The 27,651-nt window shown below is 39.7% G+C and overlaps 1 long non-coding RNA gene across 3 annotated transcripts in view; it reads right to left on the bottom strand.

The window, feature by feature from the left end:
* Positions 1-27,651, bottom strand: part of LOC149209602 (uncharacterized) — a 77,817-nt gene that overhangs the window by 31,023 nt on the left and 19,143 nt on the right. The window contains exons 1-2 of one of the 3 annotated variants that reach the window (XR_016252237.1): positions 1,112-1,843; positions 624-977 (exon numbers count right to left, since the gene is read on the bottom strand). The exons of 1 other annotated variant lie outside the window; for it this stretch is intronic. This is a non-coding gene — a long non-coding RNA (uncharacterized LOC149209602). Of the gene's footprint in view, positions 1-623; positions 978-1,111; positions 1,844-27,651 lie in introns of those variants that run through there. One more of the 3 variants, XR_016252234.1, reaches the window with a different exon arrangement.

Raw genomic sequence — 27,651 nt, 5'->3', positions numbered from 1 at the left:
GCCTCTTGGAATTAGGCTGCTTTAATATATCTAGAGAGTATAATGATGCTTTAATATATCTAGAGAGTACAATGATAATAATAAAAATTAGGCTGCTTTAATATATCCTGAGAGTATAATGACAATGGTTAACCTGATATCATGTCGTGTGAGTGGGAGTTGATTCGGTTCCTCAAGATGTCAAATTGTCACTCCCATTCACTTGGGTTTATCTGTAGATTCGATCGTTTTTGTAACTTTTTATTTTATTTCAATACAGTACTGGGCTTAAACTTCTATTTTGGTTACAGACTGAGAATTTCTAATTGAACGATGAATTATATTAAATAATTTAAATGTTAGAGAGATTTTTTTCGGTAAAAATCACGAGAAATATCATTTGTTTTTTTAAATAATGTAAATCTTTTTAAAACAGACTGGTATCTGTAAAACTATATATATATAATTGTAAAACTATATATATATAATTATTTTGTTCAGAAAACATAATATGCAAAAAGAGAATACAAAATGGCAGTTTCCCTCCAATCATACTATTACACTTAAAAGATTATGTGATGCTGTTACATCCATAATAATACAAAATATACATAATCTAAGTTGAATCCATAAATAGATAAAGATAACATAAATGCATTTTTTTCATAAATTTAAATAAATATTTGATTTTTTTTTTTTTTTACATTATTTCTGAACAATAATATAAAATAAAATTAGTAAAGTACATATAAAACTTAATTCTGGCTTAATACATATATATCCAATCAATGATACTGGTTGACTGAATCAACTAGTTTTATGAGACACAAACTCCCATAAACAGCATCGCATCTTTGATTATTGTAAGGGCAAGCCATAAAAATATTGAAGTCCATGGTGTTGTAAACGAATATGTATCTGGTCATTCTTTGATTTTTCATTTTCGTGGAGGAGGAGGACGATCTCGAGGACACCAGCCGCAACAGAGGAAGGATAAGCTGCATCAAATGGTCATTTCTGTTAGCAAGATATCAAACTCAGTAAACCAAATTCAAACCACCAAAAACTACATGATTGAAAAAAATTAGATATCTCAACATTCAGAATGCCGCGATAATATTTTCAGATATACCATGCATCTAAACAACCGCAAGGGCCGCAGCACCCACCATCAGGACCAGGAGGGTCAGGATGAGGGTGAGGACCAGGACCAGGACCACTCCTGCCTCCTGGTCCCTCAGGAGCTCCTTGAGGATCCATTTTCAGATTTTATGGCCAACTCTAATACTAATAATTTCTTTCTTGACAGTATGCAGATCTATGTTTCTTTCAGTTGCATGTACACAATTGTAAATGGAATGCCTTATATAGAACTCTGCAGCTGGCACATAGTTAAAAACTTGTAGCTATACAGCTAATTGCAACCTTGCGGGTTTCACAAACAGTCTTCGCGTAGCACATAGTTAAAATCTTGTAACACGATAACTAATTGCAGTCGTGTACGATAAGTAATAAAAGGTGAAATAAATTAGGGTTTCTGTGCAAATTAAGACCTACCAGTCAACAGGCTTCTCCTTCTCTAACCATGCTCTTTTTTAATATTTGGTCGTGTTTTCAAACATGTAGAGTCTTGTCGTATTGCTTTGAGAATCAGAATGATTTTAAGCATAGTCGGTCTGAATCCGAATGATTTCAACACAGTTGCATCTATGTTTCTATTTTGAAGTAAAAATAAAAATATGTCATTGTAATTACGTAATTGTCTATTCTCCATAAATCTGTTGGCCGTTATCCAAGTAAACGCTTGCGTGCAATTTTTCATATTTTAGTTGATGATGAGTCTGCAGATTCATCCTTACCCTACCACGCTGTTGTGATTCTTTATATAGTTGTTGCTAGGTAGGCTTCTAACATAAAATCCTAAATAACAGCCGGTAGCCTATATATATTGCATGGCATTGACATTGACTGTCCAGTTAGTTCACAATTTCTTAACGCGTGTGTCATCCATGACGATGGCATAATTTGACAATCCACTTGGATCACGAAAATTTAATATTAAGCAAATAGCCATGCATAACTTGAGTCTACTATCATCGGGAAATTGTGGCTTTAAAATGATTACGCATGCCTTCCCTTGCATCATATTTATCCTTTCCTAATTTTGGCAAACTAAGCTCGACGCCTTTTCATTCAGCATTAATAAATTCACTAATGTGAAATGGTTAAAATAATTGTAGGATCTAGTTGAGACCGGATCCCCTTCCGGAGCCAGAAAATCTAGGGAAATTTTTTTCTAGAGATTACATTGCTTTTTTTCATTCCGCCATCTTGGCTTTATTTGGGTCGGGTTATATTAACGGGCTTTGTTTACAGGGCTTGAATTTTCTGCTATGTCATGTCCCTACACCTGCGGTAGTCTTCCAACTGCTTGTAGCAAGGTGCGGCACCACTGAACGTGTTCTTTTCACCAATACTAACATTCGTGGACTACGCCTACTTTCACATTAACATACTTAGCTTGTGTTTCGCAACTAAGTAAAAGCAATTATCCTTTATATTTAATGAAGCCCATACTCATTCATTATCATCATGCAATTAACCAAGAACATCAACAATTGCAACAAGTATAAAGGGGAGGGGCAACTCCTGAACAAGTCTGCCCGACAATATATTATATCAGTTTTTCAATAATACAATCATCAAGTATACTTGGCAAAACTCCAAGTCTATACTTAGAATATTTTACAACCAAGGCATAGAACAGCCTTTTACAATCATGTGCACCCTTGCACAAAGAGAAGTGCTCACTCGAGCCACTTATCCTCTCTACCAAGTCCTGCACATACAACCCGAACCTCGGCACGCTTTGCCTACACTTCAACCGGCATAAGAAAATCCAAATCTGCACTTAGATATCCTACGCATGAGATATGCGCAGTCCTTATCTCCCTTGCGCAGGTTTTACCCTTCCCTCATGCGCAGAAGTGAATGAGAGTTCGATGGCTTCAAATGAGCCTCATGCTTCTTTTACTTATACCAATCCATGTGTATGTTTTAAGGGGTGTGCAGCCCCATGGCCGACCCCACAAGCTCATTAACATATGCCATGTAACTCTATTACAAGTCGGCTTCCGTATATTTTATATCGCATATAAAAGTGCTCACGCTCACACTTAGTCGCATTAAGTGTTTGCACATATCGTCGCTTTTATGTCGCATGTAATGTTGCATTATCGTCGCACAAACGTCGCAGCCCCGTCGCACTTCCGTCGTTCAGCACGCCCGCATGCACGACCTCGCCCGGCGCCCGTCGCACCGATGTTCCGAAGGCTAAGCACGCTAGGTTCCACTACCTTTCTTGGGAAAATTAAAGAAACGATTCGGCCCCGAGAAAGCTAGGCGGGAGGTGACCCACTACACAAGCAATCCAGCCTGAGCCAACCCCACCGCAGAAGCCACCGACCTAGCAGAAAGGATTAAGCCGAGGTGGTAGATAAAGTTGTTGATCGTTGTTTTCCTATGGGCTATGATGGGAAGATGGGAGGGGAGGATGTGACAGGAGAGATGATTAACCATTAGATTATAGTAAATAATCTGATGAGTTTTAATTGGTGTTTTTATTCTGGTAAGGAGTATTAGAATATAAGGAAATGGATGATTGTTTGTTGGATGGACATAGGAAGAACTGCATATTTACATAATAGTATAATAGAGATATATTTTCTAATTTGAATAGAGCCAAAATAATTAATAATAGGAATGCTAATATTTGCCTACACGTGTATGACTTGTACTTCCTAAAAAATAAGTTGTCAAAAACAGAAAAATAAGCTGCCAAAAACTACAACCAAAGTGGTACTTATTGTGGTTAATTATCTCTAGCCCTCTTTTTTAATTATGACCACTAGTGCTTATTGGTGTAAATCTCACATAGGCTTACAACATCTAAGTTTTGTCTATGAAACTCAAATATACCTCTTTTCAATGTCTTTGTGAATATGTGAGCTAATTATTCTTTCAATTTACAAGATTCTAAATGGATTTCTCCATTGTTTATGAACTCTCGGATGAAGTGACCTATTGTATCAATATTCTTGTTTTTTGTAATGAAAAACATGGTTCTTCTTCAAAGCTATCATTAAGTTGTTGCAACAATATATTGTAGTTGATTCCTCTTGTAGATCACCCAATAATTTGCATAACTAAGCTTCTTGACAAAATGCTACTATTGGTGCTACACACTCAGCTACCACTAATGATATTGTCATAGTGGGCTACTTCTTGGATGCCCATGAAATCATATCATGAAACACTCTTCTTCTCATCCAAGCTACCTACAAAGCCACTCTCATTGTATCCAACTAAAATATCGCTATTAACACTGGAGCATAATATGTCATGTTCTACCTTTACAACAATTTATCTCAGAATTATTTCTCCTAATTGTTAGTGTGAGTCTTTTGGAGACTCCATGAATCTAGAAACCAAACTGGAAACATACATAATGTTTGATCTAGTGGTGATATGATACATATAACTAGCAACCAATTTCTTGAATAGAGTTGCATTTACAACAGATGTTATAACTGCTTTGTTATATCTACATTACCGAGCTTTCTTCATGTTACAGTTAGACTCAGTGCTTGTTTAAAAGTCATCATCTTGAACCTATTGATCACATCCATGGAATACCTTACTTGAACCACAAAAATATTTTTATCTGATTGAATGACTTCAATACTAAGAAAGAATCTTATTAACCCTAAATTAGCCATTTCAAAAATTTTCTTCATAGTTGATTTAAAATTTTCCTTTCTCATTCACCCTTTTATACAATGTAGGTTCATTATTGCCTCTACTGGATCCATTGTTAATTAGACATGAATCATTCCTACTATACGAAGTTGTAGGAGGTTGGTTAAGTCCATAGGGAGATTTCTCCAACTCATATACCTTATTTTTGCAACCATTTATCACATATTCTAGTGGTTGCTCCACATATCATTCTTATTCTAAATTCCATTAAAGAATGTTGACTTTACATCAATCTGATATCTTTTCCATCTATTCTCAATTCCTATGGCTAAGATAATTCTAGCTATACATACCCTTGCAAATGGTGTAAATGTCTCACCATAATCCACTCAAGCCTTTTGTGCAAATCCTTTTACTGCGAACCTAACCTTATACTTTTCTATTTATCCTTTATCATTGATTTTTTTTTTTTGTATACCCATTGAAGATATGTGCAATTTTTATCTTCTAGTAATTCTACTAGATCCCATGTATTATTTTTCTCTATGTAATCCATTATGTCATCCATTCCATTGACCCAATTTTCATCTTTCATTGCCTCTTCAAATAATGTTGATTGATAAGTAAATAGTGCAAAATATGAATTTTCAACTAAGTTTTCATAGATCTCTCTCAAACTGCTACTCATTCTAGTCCTTAAGGCATCAAATTCGCTATTTGATCGAGTAGTTGGAGAATACTAAGTTTTTGGAATAGGTGACTTACCTAGAATAGAATGTCATGGAGTTCTTGTTGAAGTATTTCTCATTGATGACAGGATTTGCAAATCTTGTTGAACTCCTTGGAAAAGTTGTTCCTCTATGTCATCCTTTACTAAGGTATTATTGCTCAATTGTTATACATTTATCAATGCTTCCATCCCCTTCTTCATTTTATTTCCATTAAACATCTCTCCTAATTATCAACTTCTTTGTTATTGGAACATACAATGTATGTGCCTTTGATTAATCCCTATACCAAATAAAAATTCACTTCTCACTTTTTTCATCTATACCTGACTCTCACATTTTCCACAGGCTATTCTACTAAGCCCATCCTATCATTCATAACTCAAATGACTCTCCCACCCACCATCTACATTAGTGTACATAAACCCATGCTTCAATAACTTGCTAACGTGATTCTTCTACAAACCTCACATATGCATTCAATGATTTGTTGTAATAAGACAAATGAGGACTATATGGAAATGATAATTATTTTACGAAAACAACATTGGATTCTAAGGATATGGAATTTTTTCCGTAGGCACCCTTTCAAGCCCCTCTCTTCTGAAATCATAGCCCCGTATGAATCTATGCATGTCCATCCTACAACAAATATTCAATGGTGTATTTCATTTTCTTATTTTTCCATGTACAAAGCTTGTTGCAGCTAGAGGTGCTCAATAGCCCAGTATGGGGGTAGATCTCACATAAACATGTAAACATAAACGTAAACATAGACGTAAATGTAAACATTTAACACTTAACATGTAATGTTTAACATTTAACATTCTTAATCTAATGTCATCCCTATTTAGAAATCAATCTAATTATTATTATATATAAACACAATATAAATTTAAAATATAAAGAGGTTTATGAACACTCAAAAAATAGGTATGGTAAATAAATACAAATATAAATAAAGTGGAGGTATGGTAAATAAATAAAACCTCTTTTTATACTTACTCCAAAGGTATGGTAAATAAATATAAATATAAATAAACTAGAGGTATGGTAAATAAATAAAACCTCTTTTTATATTTAGTCGATAAACCTCTTTCTATTTACGAAGACTTAAAAAAGAGGTTTTATTTAGGTGAAGCCTGTGGGCCAAATACCATTTTAATACCATCGGTCAAATACCATATTTATAAAAGGGGTATGGTAAATTAATAAAAATATAAATAAAGGAGAGGTATGGTAAATAAAAAAACATGTTTTTATATTTACTCCACAAGTCACTTTATATTTACGAACACTCAAAAAAGAGTTTTTATTTAGATGAAGCATATGGGCCAAATACCATGGCCCAAATTATTATTAATACCATGCAAAAAAAACATTATTAACCATAATATTAACATTAATAAAAATAAAGATGGCACATGGTATTGACCCATGGTATTCATGTGGAATGTAGCATATTTAAAGGGGGGAATCAAACTAGCATAGATCCATCTTTACTCTGGATCTACTAAGCACCAAAAGGGATCAAATATCATGATATGAAAACTGGAATAGAGAGAAAAATTATTTGATCTCTCTCTGCACTTGGTAGATGTAGAGTAAAGATGGCACTTGGTAGATCTAGAGTAAAGATGGATATGTCAAGCGAGAAGGTAACTCCTCAAAATGAACTATGTTTATTCATTTAGATTGTTCATAGTTATATACATGAGGGAATGACTTTTGGGTTCACCTCCCCATGAATCTTCCTTTTCCATTATTTATTATTTACATTATTTACAATTGTTCACCCAATCCCCATGATTAGGTGTCAACATTCCCCCCCTTAATCTAAAGGGATGTTGGTGAGTCCAAGCATCGTTATGAATATTTCAAGCTTTTCTCTTCCAAGAACTTTGGTGAAGATGTATTGAATCTACTCATTAGTGGAACAATGGTGTAGATGGATTGTCTTGGCCTCAACATGATGTCAAATCAGATGGTATTTGTATTGATGTGTTTCGTTTGATCATGGTACCTTGGGTTCTTGGCCAACTTTATTGCAAAGGCGTTGTTAATCATGAGTGGAGTTGAATGTACTTGTTTTACCTACAAATATTCCAAAACATTCTTGAGCCACACAAGTTCTTTTGTTGCCTCAGCTGCTACCACATATTCTGCCTCTGTTGTGGAATCTGCTGGAACTAATTGTTTGTGTGATCTCCAGGAGACACCTCCCGATCCAAGACTCATGTAGCATAACTAGAAGTAGATACCCCAGTTTCTTTGTCTCCATCAATGTTTGAATCAGAGTATCCAATCAAGCTGAAGTCGCCCACCTGTGTATACTTGAGTCCAAAGTCTTGAGTTCCATTCAAGTACTTTAGAACCCTTTTTGCAGTAGACTAATGTCCCTCACAAGGATTTTGCATAAGCCTGGAGAGGATTCCAACAACAAACGAAATGTCCTGTCTGGTAGTAGTCACGTAGTTGAGACTTCCTACAAGTTGTTTGTACTTTGTTGCATCCTCAAATTCTTTTCCTTGAGAGGATGTGAGCTTTAAGTTTTGTTCCATTGGAGTAGTTAGAGGATTGCACTCAGCCATGCCAAACCTATTCAAAAAATATCCAATGTACTTCTTTTGAAAAATGAATATAGACTTTGGATGTTGAGTTACTTCAATAGAAAGATAGTAATAAACATATCCCAAATCAGTCATTTCAAAACCTTTCCTCAATTTCCTATTTATGGATGCAATGTAGCTCTCATTGTTCCCTATCATCAAAATATAATCTACCACAAGATTTATAGTTGTTTTTCCAACTTTCTTGACAAACAAAGTTGCATCATCAAGATCATGATGTTTAAAATTGAGTTTTAGAAGATTCTCAATTAACATTTGATACCAGGCTCACGCTGCTTGCTTGAAGCCATACAGGGATTTAAAAAGTTTACATACTTTATGTTCATGTCCCTTCACAGCAAATCCTTTAGGCTAGGTATAAAAACATTCTCCTTCAGCTATCCATTCGAGAAAGCAGTTTTTACATCCATTTGATAGACTTTCCAACGGTTCTGAATTGTTAGGGAAAAGAGTGTCTGGATGGTAGCTCATTTTGTTGTGGGGGCAAAAGTCTCCTCATAATTGACCCCTTCCTTCTTTGTAAAACCTTTTTCCACAAGCCTGGATTTTTGCATGTCAAGTAAGCCATCAGCTTTAGACTTGTTCTCGTAGACCCACTTGCATCCAATTGGTTTGGTTCCCAATGGAGGATCAACCAGCTTCCAAGTGCCATTCTTTATCAAGGCATCATACTCCTTTTGCATCACTTCTTTCCATTCATCATGAGAAGCGGCTTCTTTGAAGAAATTTGGTTCAAAATCTGTAGGCAAATTCAATTCACAATCATAAGAAACATCCATATCAAGGGGTGAATCATAATCATCTACATCACCTCCATTTTGCCTGCTTTAATTTCTTGTTCATGTATTTCCAACTTCATCAGGATGAACACTTTCAAGTGTCTTTGTCAGCCACTTTGGGGGACCTTTCTAAGATGGCTCAGGCTGCTCATTTGATTGAGTTGGGACTAAATCAAGATTGAGTCTCCCAATTCTGTCAATCACATCACTCAAAGTATCATCAACGGTTGGAGTTTCATGTGGGGGAAAGAGTGCTTTAGAAGAAGATTCCACAAATTGATCCAGTATAGGAGTCCCCCCTTCAAGATATGGAATCTTATTATCAAATTCTTGAAATGATTTTGAATTTGTGAATCTATCCAAGCGATCAGGTTACCGTTGAATAACATTGTCAGCTTTGGAAGATTTAAGAAAAATTAAATTTCTAGATACAACAAACTTTTTATTAACTTCATCATAGAGACGATATGCTTTAGAGGTGTTTGAATACCCCAAGAAGATACACTTACAGCTCCTTGCACTAAGTTTGTTTCTATGTACCTTTGGTATCAAGGCATAATAGGTGGAACCAAAGACCTTGAGATGCTTTACCGAAGGAATGTGGCCTGACCACATTTCATGAGTCTTGTTTCTAATAGAATTAGATGGACATCTATTCTTTACATACACACTACATAGAACCGCATCAGCCCAAAACATCAATTTTACATTCTTTAAAAACATCATGGAACATACCATATTTAAGATTGCCCCATACATTCTTTCAGCGACTTCGTTTTGTTTAGGATTATCAGGCACAATTGTTTGATGTCTGATCCCATGCTGGCAAAGATAGTTTTCAAATTCAGTTGAAGAGTATTCTTTTCCATTACCAGTGCAAATAGAGCCAATATGATATTGTGCATAATTTTCAATCCATGTATGAAAGTTCTTTAATGTTTGAAAAGCATCAGATTTGTTCTTCAATAAATAAACCCAACACATTCTGGTGTAGTCATCAATAAATGTCATCATATATTTATTTCCATTTGCATAAGGAACATGCATTGGACCACATAAATTTGAATGAATGAGTTCAAGTTTTCTATGTGCTCTAGAATGTGAATCATGAAAATACTATTTTCTATGCTTTCCTAGAATGCAAGCATCACTTTGCTTAAGTTTCCTAGGAATTGTAGGCAAACCGGTAACACCGTTTTTCTTCAACAAGCGAAGGTTGTCATAGGTCAAGTGTCCAAATCTAGCATGCCATAATAAACTTGATGGAAATGTACCTTCATCATAATGAGAATTGTATGAGAAATTTTGTGCACGAGTAGAGGTACCTTGCAGCTTGAGAAGCCTTTCTTCTTCTATCATCATCATGACAAGTGAGTGATATGATGCTTTTATCACCTCAACTTTGCCATCAAACATATGAATCGAGTGTCCTTACTAGCGGATGTGGACCAAGGACAACAAGTTTCACCTCCCGAAGATTCTTCCTTTTCCATTATTTGTTATTTACATTATTTACAATTGTTCACCCAATCCCCATGATTAGTTGTCAACAGGATCTTATATTATATCACTAGCCTATCAATTGTTCATAATATAAACAATTCTAAAATGCTAATATGGGATCAAAACTAAGGTGTTACAAGATTTATAAAAATTATTCGTTAGATTTAATACATTAATGTATTGATTATTTTATTTTAGACATTGTTATAATGTTATCTATTCATCGCCTATTGAAAATTGTTTTAATCATTTATTGATGCATGGGAGTAGAGCGAACAAGTCGAGTCAGTGACTAGGGTTTCAGGAAGCCTGACTTCAACCCTGGCAAACCTGCAGCATAAGAATAAACTAGAGGCCGCACCTAGTGGTTGACAACGGCTAAGCAAAGGATGAGCGGCACGATTGGGGGGTGGGGAACCCCTCCTACAAGAAAGTAGCAGTAGGAGCATCAATCCAGTATGGTGTGGCAGGTCAGAATGGGGGAAAAGGTAAAGGGATATCGATTTTGGAGCCAAATGGCAGGCAGGACTGGGTGGGAGATGTCTTCCAAGGGTTGCAACAAAAACTAGATTCGTCATCCCCAATAATAAACTTGAAGAATATAGAATGTACATGAAGGACCATGCACTCATCTGCAAATTCATAGGGGCATGACTGACATAAAAAGAACTGATAAAGCGGATTCAATACTGATGGAAGCCAAAAGGGCACACAGATCTCAAGCTAGGAGAAAAGGGGTTTTTCACAGTGATATTCTCAAACCTGGAAGATAAAGAAAGGATATTTGAAGATGGGCCATACTTCTTCAACAATGTTGGCCTGTTCATCAGACACTAAGAAGAATGCTACAACCCAACCCAGAAGAAACTCCTAGCAGCCCCAATATGGGTTCAACTCTTCAGCCTCCCAATGGACTTTTGGGACCCGGAGATACTAGAAGGCATCATAATCTCTATCGGCACTTTTGTAAAGGTCACGAATTCAACCAGAAAAGGGCGATACACCTCCTACGCCAGAATCTGTGTCTACATTCATATAATGGAATTGCTTCCAGACTACATCAAGATAGAGTACCATGATGATGCATGGCCACAACCAATAGACTATGAACACATCCCATTCTGCTATTGCATATGCCATGAATATGGCCACCTGTTCCAATCTTTCCCCCTAAACCAACCAGGTTACCACTCGGTGGAGGAAAAGGAAGGCGACCATAGGGCGCAAGCAGAAAAAGATGGGTACAAAGAAGTGAAAAGGAAAAAAGGAACCCTTCGACAAATCAGGAACCACAAGGCACATCAAACATAAAAGGAGCAAAGGCCGCAAAACAGATTTTCAGTTTTGCAAGTAGAAGGTCTAGAGGTGGAGATGGAGGACACCTCTCAGGAAAAAGAAAACCAGGAGGGAAAAGGAGAAAAGCGGGGGGGAAGAAGGAAGTGATGATCGAGGAAGCGCAACGAATGGAAGAAAACATGCAAATGGTGGAAACCCTAATGGAAATAGACAACCAGAAAGAAGATCTTAGCGTAAAGGAACAAGTTATGAAGAGGTTATTGCAGGAATGGAGAAACTTGGATGAGAGGTTCATCCCAGAAGACCAGAAACAACTCTACAAGGAAACGCTCCAAGGATATAGAGATAAGGAGAACTCTGCAATCATAAGCCAACCTGAACAATTGGGGGCTCAAGCAAACCAAAGCCAGGAGACAGGAATAGAAGGAAAAGGGGGCGGCGGGGAAGAGGCAGGAAAACGATGAATGGATCCATACAAATGGTAGGGGAGTTACTGGTGAACTCAGGAAGAGTAGTGCCATTGTTGGAGGTGTTTCAACAACCGATAAAACTGTTAAAATGATCATCACAACCTGGAATATAAGAGGCCTCAATAGCAGAGGCAAACAAAGGTGCCTTAAAGAGAGACTAAAAAAGGAGAAGCCAAGTATAATGATAATACAAGAGACTAAAATCAAGGAAAAAAAGTTAAAAGACATAATGGAAAACTTCAGGCCATAATACCAAGTCATTTCCCAAGATGCAAATGGGAGCGCAGGCGGACTGGCGATCTTATGGAACCCGACAGAAGTGAAGTTTGAAGAATGGGTAAGTTTACCCCGAATCCTCATAGGAAAATTCCAAATCCTAGGATCAAGCGAATGGGCACTATTGTCTGGGGTGTATGGCCCACACCTCTTAGGCGAACGAGGAGCCTTCCTCCACAGCTTGTGGGCTCTGAGGAATATATACCCAGACGAGCTATGGATAGTAGGGGGGACTTCAATATGATCACATCCCTAGGGGTAAAAAAGGGAGGAATAAGGAGGGTTGACCCGTACATGGAAGCCTTCAGTGAAGCCATCAATAACCTCCGGCTAGTGGATAAAGAAACAATCAATGGTATCCATACCTGGAACAACAGAAGAGGGGGTATACACCAAGTAGCTTGCAACCTGGATAGGTTCCTAATCTCTAAACAACTTAGGAGCAAGGATATCTTCATAGAGGCACTGATCCTCCCATGTATTGGGTCGGATCATTGGTCGGTTCGCCTAGAAGTGGATTGAAAATCTAGAGCTAAGAATAGGCTGTTTAGATTTGAAGAATTTTGGCTCAAAAACTAGGATATCCTGCCAAATATGGAGCAATGGTTGACACAAAGTACCCAACAAGGTCGCAACAGAATGCATACCTTCCAATTGAAGTTGAAGGAATTAAAGAAGAGACTCTAAAAGTGGAATAAGGAGGAGTTTGGGCATATCCTTATAAACTAGATAGAACTCAGCCAACGTATGGCAGACATCCAACAAAAGATGATAAACGAGTGAAGAATGGAAGAAATGGTGCGAGAGGAAGGTCTACTGATCAACCAAATAGAGGAACGAAGACAATAGGAAGAAATTATGTGGAGGAAAAAATCGAGGGTGCAATGGCTGAAGGAAGGAAAACACAACATGAGGTCTTTCATAAAGCTATGGTGAACCACGGGTAGCACAACTGCATTTACTCTCTTAAAAAAGCATATGAGAAATGTATAATAGAACATGAAGAGATGGAATGATTTTTGGTCAATCACTTCAAGGACCTGCTCATTGAGAACATGGAAAACAGGGAGGAAGTCACTCAAAGAATCACTCAGCAAATCCCCAAGAAGATAACAGTAGATCAGAACAAGCCACTAATGCGAGTGGTCACCAAAGAGGAAGTTGAGGAAATCGTGAAAGGCGTGTCAAAGAAGCCCTGACAGTTTCACTATTGAATTCTACCAAGCTACCTAGCCATTCATGGGGCAAGATATTATGGAGGTTGTCGAGGAATCAATATGTAAACAAAAGGTATGTCCTAGCCTCAACTCTACCTTTATTACGCTAATTCCTAAGTCAACTAAATCTGAGGATCCTCAAGGAGTTCGCCCAATTTCCCTGTGTAATGTCATTTACAAGATTATCGCCACCCTGATTGTCAAACACCTAAAACTGCTCCTCCCCAATCTCATTTCCCCGGAACAGGCTTTGTGGAAGGTTTTAAAATCCTTGATGGCTTTATTTCTTCACAGGAGGTAATCCAATCCCTTAAAGCATAGAAGCTTCTAGGTATGATGATTAAACTAGATCTTTCAAAAGCCTATGATAGATTGAGTTAGGGCTACCTCACGAGCATCCTCAAAGCATATGGCTTTTATCAAAGATGGATCAATTAGATCCTAGCTCTAATATCCTTACTGATCTTCTCCATCCTTCTTAATGGAAACCCCACCAAGACCTTCAATCCATCTCGAGGTCTGAGACAAGGGAACCTGATTTCACCCTTCCTGTTCATCATAGCATCAAATGGGCTGGGTAGGTACATAAAGTATTAGGTAAGCTCCTCCCAGCTCCAAGGGCTAAGAATTTAGGGGAATGACTTGCCCATCACCCACCAACGATTTGTGGACGATATTATGCTCTTCTGCCAAGCCACCCTGAGGGAAGCCAGAAGTATAATAAATATCCTTAATACCTTTATGAAAGCCTTGAGAACCATGATCAATAATGACAAATATTGTATATTCTTCTTCAACACCCAAGGAAATGTGAAGACCTACCTTGCTAGAATCCTAGGCTTCAGTACTGGCACCCTACCCACTAAATACCTGGGTATGCCCCTCTTGGACACCCCACTAAGAAACAAATGCTGGCAAAACATCCTCCAAAAATTACAAGGTAAACTCAAAAGTTGGACCTTTCGTTCCTTAAACATAGCTGGAAGAATTGTCCTGCTCAAGGAAGTTTTGTAGTCGATTCCCATCTATCAACTATCAGGAATGGCGGCCCCAAAAGGAACATGTGCCAAAATGGTTGACATCTTTAAAAAATTCCTCTAGGGAGGTGCCCAACAGCTCAGGAAATGGGCTCTGGTGTCATGGCAGGGCCTCACCAAGAAAAAAGAGGAAGGAGGATTAGGACTCAGGGACCCCTACCTCCTGAACCAAACCATGGGAGCCAAACTTTGGTGGAGATGGATGAATGGGGGTAACGACCTATGGAAGAAAATATGGACCTGCAAGTATAGCATGCCTTCGAAAGCAGAGGATATCCTCAGATATCAAGACCCCCCAAAGGGATCAACGATCTGGAATCTAGCAGCAAACAATAGACACCTCATACAATAGCACGCCTTCTGGGAAGTTTGCAATGGGAAAACAGCTTGCTTCTGGGCGGACTCTTGGAAGCAAAGAGAGAAACTAGGAGAGAATCAGGAGATCACAAAAATATACCAGCAGATCCGAAATAGTAATACACAGGTAGTGGAACAGTATTGGAAGGAGGAGTAGGGAGAGATAAGTTGGCGGAAATGGAAGACCAGAGAAGACTAGGAACAAGCAGTAAACACAGAACAATGGAGAAAACTAGACAAAGAATTAAGGACAAGGCAGATAACAATACATCACGATGACATCCTGAGATGGGGACATACCACCAAAGGAACATTCTCCATAAGCAAAGCCTATGATATTCAGAACCGGCAGGAGTAGGAAGGACAGGATAAAATATGGGACAAAATTTGGAAGGGGGGTGGTGGCCAAAAGTAACCCACTTCCTATGGATGGTCTGCAAAAGCCACATCTTGACCTGGGATCAGTTACAGCAAGAAGGATTCCAGGGACCCTCCCTTCGCAGGCTATGCAACCAAAATGGGAAGATATGGAACATAGCCTTAACAATTCTCCATTTGCGAAACAAAAATGGAGACAAATGCGAGAAATTTTCGAAAGGCTGGATAGAGATCCAACCAATATCAGAGGAACAATATCAATATGGAAAAACCACATCTATTCTAGCCCCATGGTAAATAGGGCTTGGACCCTAAGCCTAGGATTCACCCTTTGGGCCATATGGAAGGAGAGAAACCGCAAACTTTTCAAGCATAAAACAACCTCGCAGGAAAAAGTGTGGGAAGGTATTGAACAGAACATCAGAGAAACAATCCTAGCATAATCATGGAAAGGAGAAGATTGGTAGGTGCCACCCCAATAAGGATGAATACTGCAAAAACTAAATTTAGCTCCCGAAATGATAAAAAACAATGCATGGAAGACAAGCAAAGTTGTCATGAGCTCCAAGTCCCACTTTTACCCTCTGGCAGAAGGAATCATCAATATTAACTTCGACAGGGCCTCCAAAGGTAACCTGAGCGATGCAGGTCTTGTGGGTCTCTTCCGAGACTCCCAGGCCCACACCTGCTTCATCTATGATGAAATTGTGGGATTGCTAGCAACAATGAGGTGGAGTTCACTGTAGTTAGACAAGGCCTACTAATAGCTATCAGACTGGGGTACAAAAACCTAGAAGTGGAGGGGGATTCTCGCCTAGTAATCAATACAATGACAAAACTCAACAATGGCACTAAGTGGGACAAACTTAGTCAGAGCTGGAGAATAGCAAGATTAATTCAGGAAATAGGGGAAATTATCCCCAAATTTGACTACATTCAGGCCAAACATGTAAGGAGAGAAGGAAACAAGGGAGCAGATTTCCTTGCAAACCGGGGATGCACCCATAAGCAGGATCAGTTGGAGAAACAATGGCTAGTCCGACCAAGGGACACAACCTTTGAAAACTTGGAAACAATCCTGAAATAAGATTGTAGGAAATATGAGGGGAGACAAAATCAAACAACTCAATCCCCCGATCAGGATGAGGGTGGTGTCAGAGGCTGCAGGCCTGAGTGACATGGGCAGTACAATGAAATTCATTGCAGTCGCACCCCACATGCTCAAGGCAGGGAGTGTGGTGTCCTTTGCCTTGATTGCATTGGTAGTGGGCTGGGAAGGAGGCAGAGGAGGACATAAGGTAAGGTGGAAAAGTGGGAAGGTGTATTGGATGTGATGGGAAGATGGAAGGTATAGCGAGGAAGGAAGGATCTGCAAAGCAGAAGGGAGGGGAAGCAACGAAGGCCGTAGGTAACCGTCAACTATTGGGTATGTAGACTGCCCCTGGCCTTGTTTAATTCATGAGCTCTAGTCGGGTTCCAAGGAAATTCCCATGAGTCATTGAGAGAGTTTCTGGGAAGGGGCGAGAGGCATGAGGCCACCCTAGAGAGGCTTAGCTCCGCCAGGGAGAAACCCAGGTAGGAAAGGGGGAATTATCACTTGGCTCTGTGCTATTTTTATTATGCTCTCAAGAAAAAACTAGGACTATGGCGTAGTTGTGATCCGGATTTAAACAGGAATGCAACAAATTACAGAGATAACCATAAACACGAAGATGCAGCAGAAACAATACTTCATTTCATTAATGTAAAATACTGAGATATTCTTTCAAACAGAAAATGGAACTAAACAGCTAGGGCGATGCTAGCTTATCTATGAGAAGAGATGTGGCAGATACATGCCTCTGAACTGTGTTACAATGAGGCTCGAAGGCCTATTTATTCTTGATAAACAATGGAAAACCCTAAACATCCAAAAACCTAACCCTAGAAGATGAAACGCCGAACTATGGGCCCCATTTGGGTAAATTGGTACATCAACTTCCTGGGGTCGTAACTTTGGCATATGATCTTTGTTTGATGCACACAATATCTTGTTAGAAAGATCTATCTGAGAACTACAAATTTGGAAGGAGAAAATTTCTTCCTTATCGCTCCCAATTTTACCAAAAAATGTTGTTTAGGGCCTCAAAATGGCTTCGAAAGTTCAGGACCAGAAAAACTACTAAAAATAGTAAAATGTGCTACAATTAAGGAAACTAAAAAGATGAAAGAAACAATGGTGGGGGTCCAAGTGGACTTGGTGGGTGGCCACCAATATCCACCTAGATCATTCCTCCCCCCTTAGGAAGCAATGGTCCCCATTACGTTGAGTTCTTCCATGAGATGAGGAAACTTCTGCTGAACTTGGTCCCTAGTGAGTCACTTGCCCTGGTGAAGGAGTTAGTCTACTTTGACAACTCGATACAGTTGGATATTCTACTGGTGAGTGTGCTTGATCTGTGTGTCCATGATCTTGTCAGTTGCAGCTTGTTCCATAACTCTGTGGGTGTGAGATGTTGTGCAATGTCGGATGTGTCTAGTAATGGTGGAAAAAATAGTTGAAGGTGGTCCACATTGAACACCGGGTGCAGGCCAAGGAATGGGGGAATGCTAAGCTCAAACGCATTGTCTCCCACAGCCTTGGTAATGGTGTAAGGACCATATTGGAGTGGTCTGAGTTTTCGATAGGCTCCAATAAGGCGTTCCTTTTGTAAATGCAACCAAACTTTGTAGCCCACCTGGAACTTGTGTGGCACCCGATGTTGATCATGTCGCTGCTTGTACTTGGCATTTGATTTCTCCATAATGTCATGGACCTGTTGACAAATATGTTGGATGTGCTCAATGAAGTTATTTGCCTTATCTGTTTCGGACTAGACATGAGCCCAATCTACCTGAGTAGCTACAAATGGTATGGCCACATCATTGGGACATAGTGGCTAAAATCCCAAGCCCACTTGAAAAGGGTTGTGGCCAGTTGCGCTGTGGAGAGCCCGGTTGTAGTTGTGTTGAACATAGGGGAGGCTCTCATCCCATGTGCGTGGATGCTTTGAGTTATACATGTGCAAAATGTTTATGATCATCCTATTGACAACCTCTGTCTGGCCATCAGTTTGAGGAAGGAAGGTTGTGGACTTAGTGAGTTTGGTGTCCAGAATCGACCAGAGACTAGACCAAAATGTACTGAGGAACCTACTGTCCCGATCTAAGATGATAGATTGTGGGATACCAAAGTGTACCTACACTCATTCAAAGAAGAGTTTAGCAGTGGCTTCTGCTGTGATATTCTTCTTGCAGGCTGCCATAATGGCTGATCTGAAAATGGGGCACTAAAGGCTTCTTGTCAGCTTACAAGGACCTCTCCCACTTCCAAAGCTTAAATATTTCCAAGACCTTATGATTAACCAATTGCGGAATTAAAAAGTGCTTGAAAATAGGTGTATGCTTGTGATTGTTTTAAATTGTTTGTGTGCTTTAAGTTATTTTGCTTATGCTGATATGTAAATACATGTAACAGTAAAACAGTGTAGCAAATAACAAACACATAAGACAGCAATATAATATGGAGTTCACCCAAACCTCTTGGGCTACATCTCTATGAGCTCTAGTCAACTCAACTAGGCTCTCTGGAATTATGGCATAAGTTCTTTTACAAGCTCCATGCTCAACTCCATCGGATTACATAGAAAAAAATTAGCTTAGAACACCATCTTATCCCTGGTTCTGAAGCTCTCAGGCTTTCTGGCTCTAGCTCTGGCTCTGGCTCTAGCTCTCGGCTCTGGCTCTGACTCTAGCTCTTGGCTCTAGCTCTAGCTCTTGGCTCTGGCTCTCACTCTTGCTCTTGGCTCTGGCTCTTTGCTCTGGCTCTGGCTCTGGCTCTTGGATCTGGCTCTTGGCTTTGGCTCTCGCTCTCGCTCTTTGGCTCTGAGCTTCTCCCGGCCTCTGTGTGCCTCTGTAGTTCACTTGACCTCCAAGCGACTATCAGCGACCTTCCAATGACCTTCAGCAACTTTTTGTTGTTGTCAATTGAGCTCTCTGGTTCACTCGACCTCCAAGTGACTCCAAAAATCTCTGCGCTACCTCTCAATCATGCACTCTGGCTTTTGTGAGGCATTCTTTAGGCTCTGCGGCTTCCTATCTATTTCTTTGTGCATGATCATTCCTCTGTCTCTTCGGTTGGCCCTCTGGATTCTAGCTCTATGGCTCTGCATGTTACAAATGCATCATTGTTACAAAACTCCCACTTGCAGTGTGGCACAATGATCAGGGGCAGTTACAAAGGAATCGAGGCCTTCCTTCAGGCAAAAACCCAAAAATAGTAGCATAACGGAATACACAGGAAAACTACCAAAAAACACATCATGGAGCGTTTAGCTGGGTCTCAAAATGCATTCAATCACATCTATATCCCTCTTGGGTCCATCTTGTCATCGCAAATCACAATTGCACAAGTGTAATGGTAAAAAAAACAAATACACAAGAAATACACAGAAATCTTGAATTCCCGAATTTCAAATATTATGGAATCAGGTCTATAATCCCATCGGTTCCAGCCGTTATCACTTATCGCATGTGACGCTGTCAATGGGCCTTTATATCGGGGATCACCGATTACCGATATCAGCGTATCGCTATTGGCCCCGTCCCTATATCACACATCGCAATCGCAAAGGCCCCGGGGGTCTTCCCTTTGATCATGTCGACTGTTGATCCGCTGATCATCGATATCACACCTCACATATCACATCGGCAAGGGTCTATGTCCCTGCTCCTCCGATCACTGATATCGTGATCACTAATCGCATGTCGCCTTGTCCTCTCGCCAGGCCTTTATCCCTTCATCTCTCTGATCTGATACATCTCACAGATCCAATAAGTGTTTAAGTTATGGAACATAATATTTCAGGTCCACCCTTTAAACCTTTCACATGCAATTTTTGCATATACGGCCTTAAGACCATTTTCATAAGACTTTACCTCATTTTCAAAAGACAAAGGCAAGCTTCTTTTTGCGATAAATTCTTCATCCGAAGTCCATTTTAGCCGATTCAAATTGCAGTAGATTCAAAATGAAAAGATCTACACAATGTGACTATTTCTAGGAGTAGCCCTTGACTTTCATTTTCCTCTGTGGGGAAAACTTTATACTTAGAAGTCTATCCAAGATCCATTTTGGATCAATGGCCATGTTTGAGAACCTGTCGACGACCACAAAAACACAGTCATTTCCATGCTTAGTGGAAGGAAGGCCTGACATGTAATCCATGGAGATGGATTCCCAAGGTTGACTAGGGGTAGGCAGCAGGGTATAGAGGCCTTGCTTCTTAACGGACGGTTTGGAAATGGCACAAGCAGTGCATGATTTGATGTACTTCCCAACATCCTGTCAAAGATTCAGCTAATTGAAATACTTTTGCAGTACTGCCACCATTTTCTCGACCCCAAAATGCCCAGTAGCCCGACTATAGTGTGCTTCCCAAAACATCTTGGCATGCTTGCTTGAAGGAACACAAAGGTGACCCAGGTGGCATAATAGGGCATCCTGGAGGTGAAAATATGAAACATGACAACCCTTCAAGAGTGTCTATTATGTGTGGCTGAATTCTGGGTCGCTTTTTTAGAGAGGTGGCCAATCAGAAGTCTCGTGCCCATAAGAGTTGAGCACGGTGGTTAATTCCATGATCGGTGGTCGACTGAGGCAATTTGCAACATTATTGGTGCTTCTCTTCTAATACTTGATATTCAAATGGAACGGTTTCAGGTATGTGGACCACTTTTGATGGCGATCATTCTGAAATTTCCGTTGGGTCTGTATGAACTGGAGGGGTCGGTGGTTTGTGTGGATGATGATTTCCTTCCCCAAAATGTAAAGTTTCCATTGTCGGCAGGCCTACACAATGGAATACATCTCTTTGTCATAAGTAGGATACTTCCAGACTGTGTCTGAAAGCGTCTCACTGTGATATGCCACTGGATGCCCATGTTGAGTAAGGACTGTCCCAATAGCATAGTCAAAGGCATCTGTCTCAACCTCAAATGGTTGTTACAAGTCTGGTAATGCGAGCACTAGTGTCGAGCAGAGGCGATCTTTCAACTATGTGAATGCCTTCTGTTGAGATTCAGCCCAAAAGAATTTTGCTTTCGCTCCTCCCTTGGCGACATGACTTAAGGGCCAAGTGATATGAGAAAATCCCAACACGGACCTGCGGTAGAAGTTGGAAAGACCTAGAAAGCTGAAGAGCTCTATTAGAGTGGTTGGAGAGGGCCAATCCTCAATAACTTGGATCTTGGCTGGATCCAAATGCACCCCTTGTTCATCAATAATTTATCCTAGATACTGAACCTAGGTTATGCCAAAAGTTCATTTCTCCAAATTGGCACATAACTTGTGTTGCCGCAGTGTTTGGAGAACCTATCGGATGTGGTGGAGGTGCTCTTCCCAACTCTGGCTGAAGATCAAGATCTCATCCAAGTATACCACTACAAATGAGTTGGTGAATGGCCACAAGATGTCATCCATTAGCCTCATGAAGGTTGCAGGAGCATTCGTCAATTCGAAAGGCATAACCAACCATTTGAAAAGGTCCTCCTTAGCTTTGAAGGTAGTCTTCCACACATCAGAGGGTTCGATTGGTACCTGGTGATAGCCTGACTTCAAATCGATCTTGCTGAAATAATTTTCCCCCTTCAGTTGGTCCAGGAGGTCATCAATCCATGGGATCAGGTACCTATTACAGAGAGTGAACTTGTTCAACACCTGATAGTCAATACAAAGTCTCCAAGTCCCATACTTCTTCTATACCAACACGATCGGGATCCCATAGGGCGATGAACTCGGACAAATGTGACCTTTCTACAAAAGCTCCTGAATCTACCTCTTGATTTCATCGTTCTCCTGAAAGGAGCGTCGATAGATTGGTCCATTGGGCAGCAGCGCACCTGGGGTCAGATCAATGGAGTGCTTGACCTGACAGTGCAGAGGAACCCCTGCGGGGAGTTGAAGATGTCCTCATACTCCTCCACGACCTTGTCCATCTGTAGTTGTCATGCGGAGGGGCCCTGTCTAGAGTTCGTGGCCACCGTCTTCTTCTTTCCTTGAGGGCGTATCATCAAGAAAACAAATTTCCCAGTTTTGGAAATGAGCTTACTACATTGTTTTGCAGTAACCAAAGAGATGGCGGTAGGCGGTGCCACCTCCAGTATCCTATACAACTTATTTCCCAAAGTAATAATGACAGCACAGGGCCTTGATTCATACATAGCATGTCGCTTCCACAAGCATGGTTGTCCTAATAATACATCACAAACTTCAAGGGGATCAATGTCACACAATACCTCATCCGTGAAGGGCTTGATGTTGTATGGAAGGTGACATTGTTGGCTCACGCGAAGATCCCATCCTTGGTGAAGCCACCCGATGGTGTACGGTTGTGGATGTGTTGTGGCCGGTAAGCCCAGCCGCTTCACAACCTCTGTCAAAATGATGTTTTTTCGGCTCCCGCTGTGGATAATGAACTATAGCGGGGATCCCTTTACCCACATCTGGGAGTGGAAGAGACACTCCTCCTCCTCTGGATCTTTGGGTTCCTCCTTCTGGACCTTCGTGGTGGCAACAGTGGCGTTGGCCTCCGCATCGATAATTTGCTTCCCTTTGTCATTCCCTTTATCAGGTTTTGACTTAAAGTCGGAACATGCATCTAATTCTGAAACCTTTAGCTCAGCCACCAGTGACTGCTTGGCCTGACACTCACTTGTGTTGTGAGTGGAGCTCTTATGGAACTCACACCATTTCCCCATGTCCTTTTTCGGCTTCACGATGCAGCTTTGGCGGGTTGTCTATGGCCACCCCACCTTTTCTTTGTCCTTTGTTCTGTGATTTAGGGGCACCTTTCCCTTGCTTCAGATTCACAGATCCAAAGTCTCGCTTCTTTCCTTTAAAATTTTGCTCGACCTTGACGGCATATTGGTATGTCGTGCCGAGCGAGGAGATGCTCAGGAATATTATTTCTTCTTGGATGTACTTGTGCAGGCAGCCGCAGTATTTGAGTATCAAATGCTGCTCTGAATCCTTGATACCCAACTTTGTGCAAAGGGTATGGAAAATATTGGTAAACTCTGACACGTCTTGGTCCCTTCCCTGACGCAGCGTGGTCCACTTTATGTATTAATCCTCATAGCTTCTGACAGGGTAGTACTGCTCCTTGATGGCATCCCAGAATGAATTCCAGGTGGGTGCGGCTGAAAATAGTGAGTTGGTACTTTCATCCTTCTGCTCGCAGTAGGTTTCCCAACAGTGCTTGATGTGGGGGGATGCTTTGAGAAGAGCCAAAACAATCTTTTCTTGACTGGAAAAATCATGAACATAAAAATAAACCTCTAGAAGATTTAACCATTTATCGATGACATCTGCGTCTATCTGACCCTCGAATATGGGGATTTCAAAATTAACTTGTACCTTAAACAGTGTGGCATTTCCATAGTAGTTGTTGGAAGCCAATGTGTCGCCCTTGGGTAGCTACTGAAGGATCTGGGTAAAGCTATCCATCATCGCATTCCTTTGTCGCTTGAGGGCTTCTTCCAGCAAGATTTTGATAGGATCTCCTGCCCCCTCGTCTTTCTTTTCATCCGTTGTGGGAGGTCGTCCAGATTTGTGAGGCTGGTCTTGGAAAGGTTTGACCAGTTCAAGCCCTAGCTCCTTATATCCCGACCTCGTTGGGGACATGCAAAGAAAAACAAAGAAAAAATAGACCGCTCTGACACCACTAATCCATATTTAAATAGGAATGCAACAAATTACAGAGATAACCATAAACAAAAGGATGCAGTGGAAATAATACTTCATTTCATTAATGCAAAATACTGAGATATGCTTACAAACAGAAAATGGAAATAAACAACTAGAGCAATGGTAGCTTATCTCTTAGAAGAGATGTGGTGGCTACATGACTCTGAACTATGTTACAATGAGGCTCGAAGGCCTATTTATTGTTGAGAAACAATGGAAAACCCTAAACATCCAAAAACTTAACCCTAGAAGATCAAATGCCAAATTGTGGGCCCCGTTTGGGTAAATTGGTACATCAACTTCCCAGGGTCATAACTTTGGCATACTATCTTCATTTGATGCGCACAATATCGCGTTAGAAAGATCTATCCAATAGCTACAACTTTGGGAAGAGCAACATGGGTCCATGGACCATGGACCCATGTTGCTCTCAGTTTTCCCAAAAAACATCGTTTAGGGCCTCAAAATGGATCTAGAAGTTCAAGGCCTGAAAAACTGCTAAAAGTAGTAAATTGTGCTACAATTAAGGAAACTAAAAAGCTAAAAGAAACAATGGTCAGAGTCCAAGTGGACTTGGTGAGTGGCCACCAATATCCACCTGGATCAGGTTGGCACCATGAGGAGCCTGGAAACAAGGCCTAACTGGAGTGACCAGCCTGCGGGTAAAGGGCATCAAGGGCCAGCCTTGCTTGGGAACTTGAATGCAACTGAGAGAGGAAAGGGGGAGTTGCAGGTAGGGGGTTGAGATGCTAGGAGGGTGGGCAATGGGCTGAGCAACCCGAGAAAATGGCAAGGCAGGACCATATGGGAATATCCAGGGACTCTGGGGGGCCTGAGAGGCGGAGAGGTGAGCTAAAAGTAGATGGAAAATGGCAGGCAGAGGCAAAGGTTTTTAGGTATGGGAGCACTAGCAACACCTGGCTCCAGATGGGTCTATGAGCCAGGGTATGGCCATAAGAGGGAGACCAATACCTGAACAAGGGTAAGGGCATGAGGCAGGGAGATAAGCTTGGGGAATCCTGCTTTCAAAATTTCATCACCACTGGCCACCTGTGGGCATAGAGGCACCTCTACCCGATGCAGGACAGGCATGGTAGTGAAGTATGGCTATTACATTTGCAATACATTGAGATTAATGATGTAGAGAATCTAATGATGTCGCAATGCATACAGGTTAGTCGGCAGAGTATGGCTCCAATAAGACGTGGTCATGGCCAGGTTAGCAAAGTCCCATAACCCCGAGCAACCAAACGACCAAGCAAGATGGATGGCCACAGGGGTCACAAGGCCACCGAGAGCATCATAGCTAAGGCAACTAAGACATACAAAGAGGAAGTAGATGAGGGAATCCGAAAATTGATAGATGGATGGGAAGACCGGGTGAAGAATGAGTTGGAGAAGAATGGGTTGGAACCAGATGATGAAATTGAAGTCTAGAGAATAATGGTGCCTGATCCAAGACCACAAGAGTGCAAATTACATAATTCAAGCACACCCTTTACCTTTATTTTCTGATGAAAAGTATGCTAGGCAAAGCAATTGAGCAAATTTATGTGGGGATGGTAGTTACCATGCAGGGCCTTCCCAACTATAAGAGAGACATGGAGAAGATCCTATTCTAGCTGCATAAATAGGATGTTAGGATGGACCGTATCAATCGACACATCCCTTGCATTGGGGAGATATTTGGAATGCCATAAGCAACTGCTGATGATCCTGCCCCAGTAGCCTCAGACACTAAGGAGCAGAACGACAAGCAAGATTAGTCTACCTATGCTTAGTTTTGTTTATGTGGATATCATTTAAATTTCCAGTTGTCTATGTTAGTTGTTATAGTTATATAGTTTGTTATCATGAGACTGAAACATACCTAGCTCTACTAGAAAGACTGAAGAAGTTATGTTTTTGGATGGCGTATGATGCTGACCGATGCCCAACAAACTCGGTTTCGCCTCGTGGCGAGTTGACGCCATCGGGTAAAACTATGTGGTGTAAATTTTCCTTTTATACATAATAGAAAATAGACAGTCATACCAAGTATTACAAAAAATCTATTCATCGCCTATTCATCAGGGTTATATGATAATACAAGAGCACATGGTTAGAATCTTTAATGAATAGAATTAGGATAATGTTAGATGGAACTATCAAAACTCAAAATCTCCAAGAATCCTCATTTCAACTATTCATGTTGCTTTGTTTTAATATTTTTATTCATTTGTACATTGTCTTCTTCTTCTTATTTTCTTGTTTTTCTCTTCATATATATCACTAAAGAGGAGAAATGATGGAGTACATGATACATTTACGAGTTATATTCAAAGAGCTAAGTTCAAAATACAATGAAGAAAACTTCATGAAAATGTTCAACTTGATAATATATTTGATCATTACATTTTGAATGGGATAAACATTATGTAATACCAAGTAGGCTTAGGTGACTAAGAAATTATTCCAAATCATGTTCCCAAAATGAAGAAATCCCTAGTTATTTTGGATACCCTTCATGGTTACAAAGTATTGGTTATGATTATGAGCCTTATAGTTACCAAATGGTTGATTGATGTCACAACATCACAACTTTAGATATTTGTGACTTTTTATGAGCTTTATACTTATCAATCAATCAATATAAAGTGTTTCTATGATCGATTGAACATCACCAGAGATTTACTTTACAATTTTGTGATTTTTTATTTAGGTGGAGAAGCAATATTAGTGATATTAACCATTTTCTTTTTGTAACTTCAGTAACGGTGAGGCTACATCATAGTCATATCCAATAATAACAATCGAATAAGGTGTGGAATTTAATTGATAACTTAACATCTAGGAGTAGCTTAACAACACACCCAATCATTATCTATCCAACGCCCCATGGATGTGATATCAGCCTTATTAGTAAAATACTTAATAGCATTTAAAAGTAAAAATTGATTTTAATTATTTACCAATAATCTCAATCTTTTTTTTTTCTTTTAAATAAAAATAAAATATCTATAACTCTAATTCATTTTTATTATTTACCAGTAATCTCGATCCTTTTTTCATTTTTTCTTTTAAATTACAAATCAAATATCTGTAGCTCTAGTAACAACATTTATGAGTCATACTGAAAATATATATCTTGCATTTTGGGCAGAAAATGTTACATACAATCAGTTCTCATACATGAAAATGTTGAAAGTAAATATCTGTAGCTCTAGTAACAACATTTATGAGTCATACTGAAAATATATATCTTGCATTTTGGGCAGAAAATGATACATACAATCAGTTCTCATACATGAAAATGTTGAAAGTAAGCATGGTCAATTATTAACTTTTAATATTATAGTTATAACTTTTAATATTATAGCTATAAAACAAAATAATTTGAATAGAGACATTATAAAAAAAAATTAAAAATAAAAGAATTTGTTAAATATTTTATATATACATTTTCTAGAAAAAGACATAGAACTTTAATTTGATAATAT

Source organism: Pinus tabuliformis, chromosome 1_2 (genome assembly GCF_031772625.1).
Source record: "Pinus tabuliformis cultivar Carrire ecotype Pingquan chromosome 1_2, CPIR1, whole genome shotgun sequence".
Taxonomy (NCBI): Eukaryota; Viridiplantae; Streptophyta; class Pinopsida; order Pinales; family Pinaceae; genus Pinus; species Pinus tabuliformis.
The sequence above is the reverse complement of the archived record's forward strand: the minus strand, read 5'-3'. Positions and strand labels throughout refer to the sequence as shown.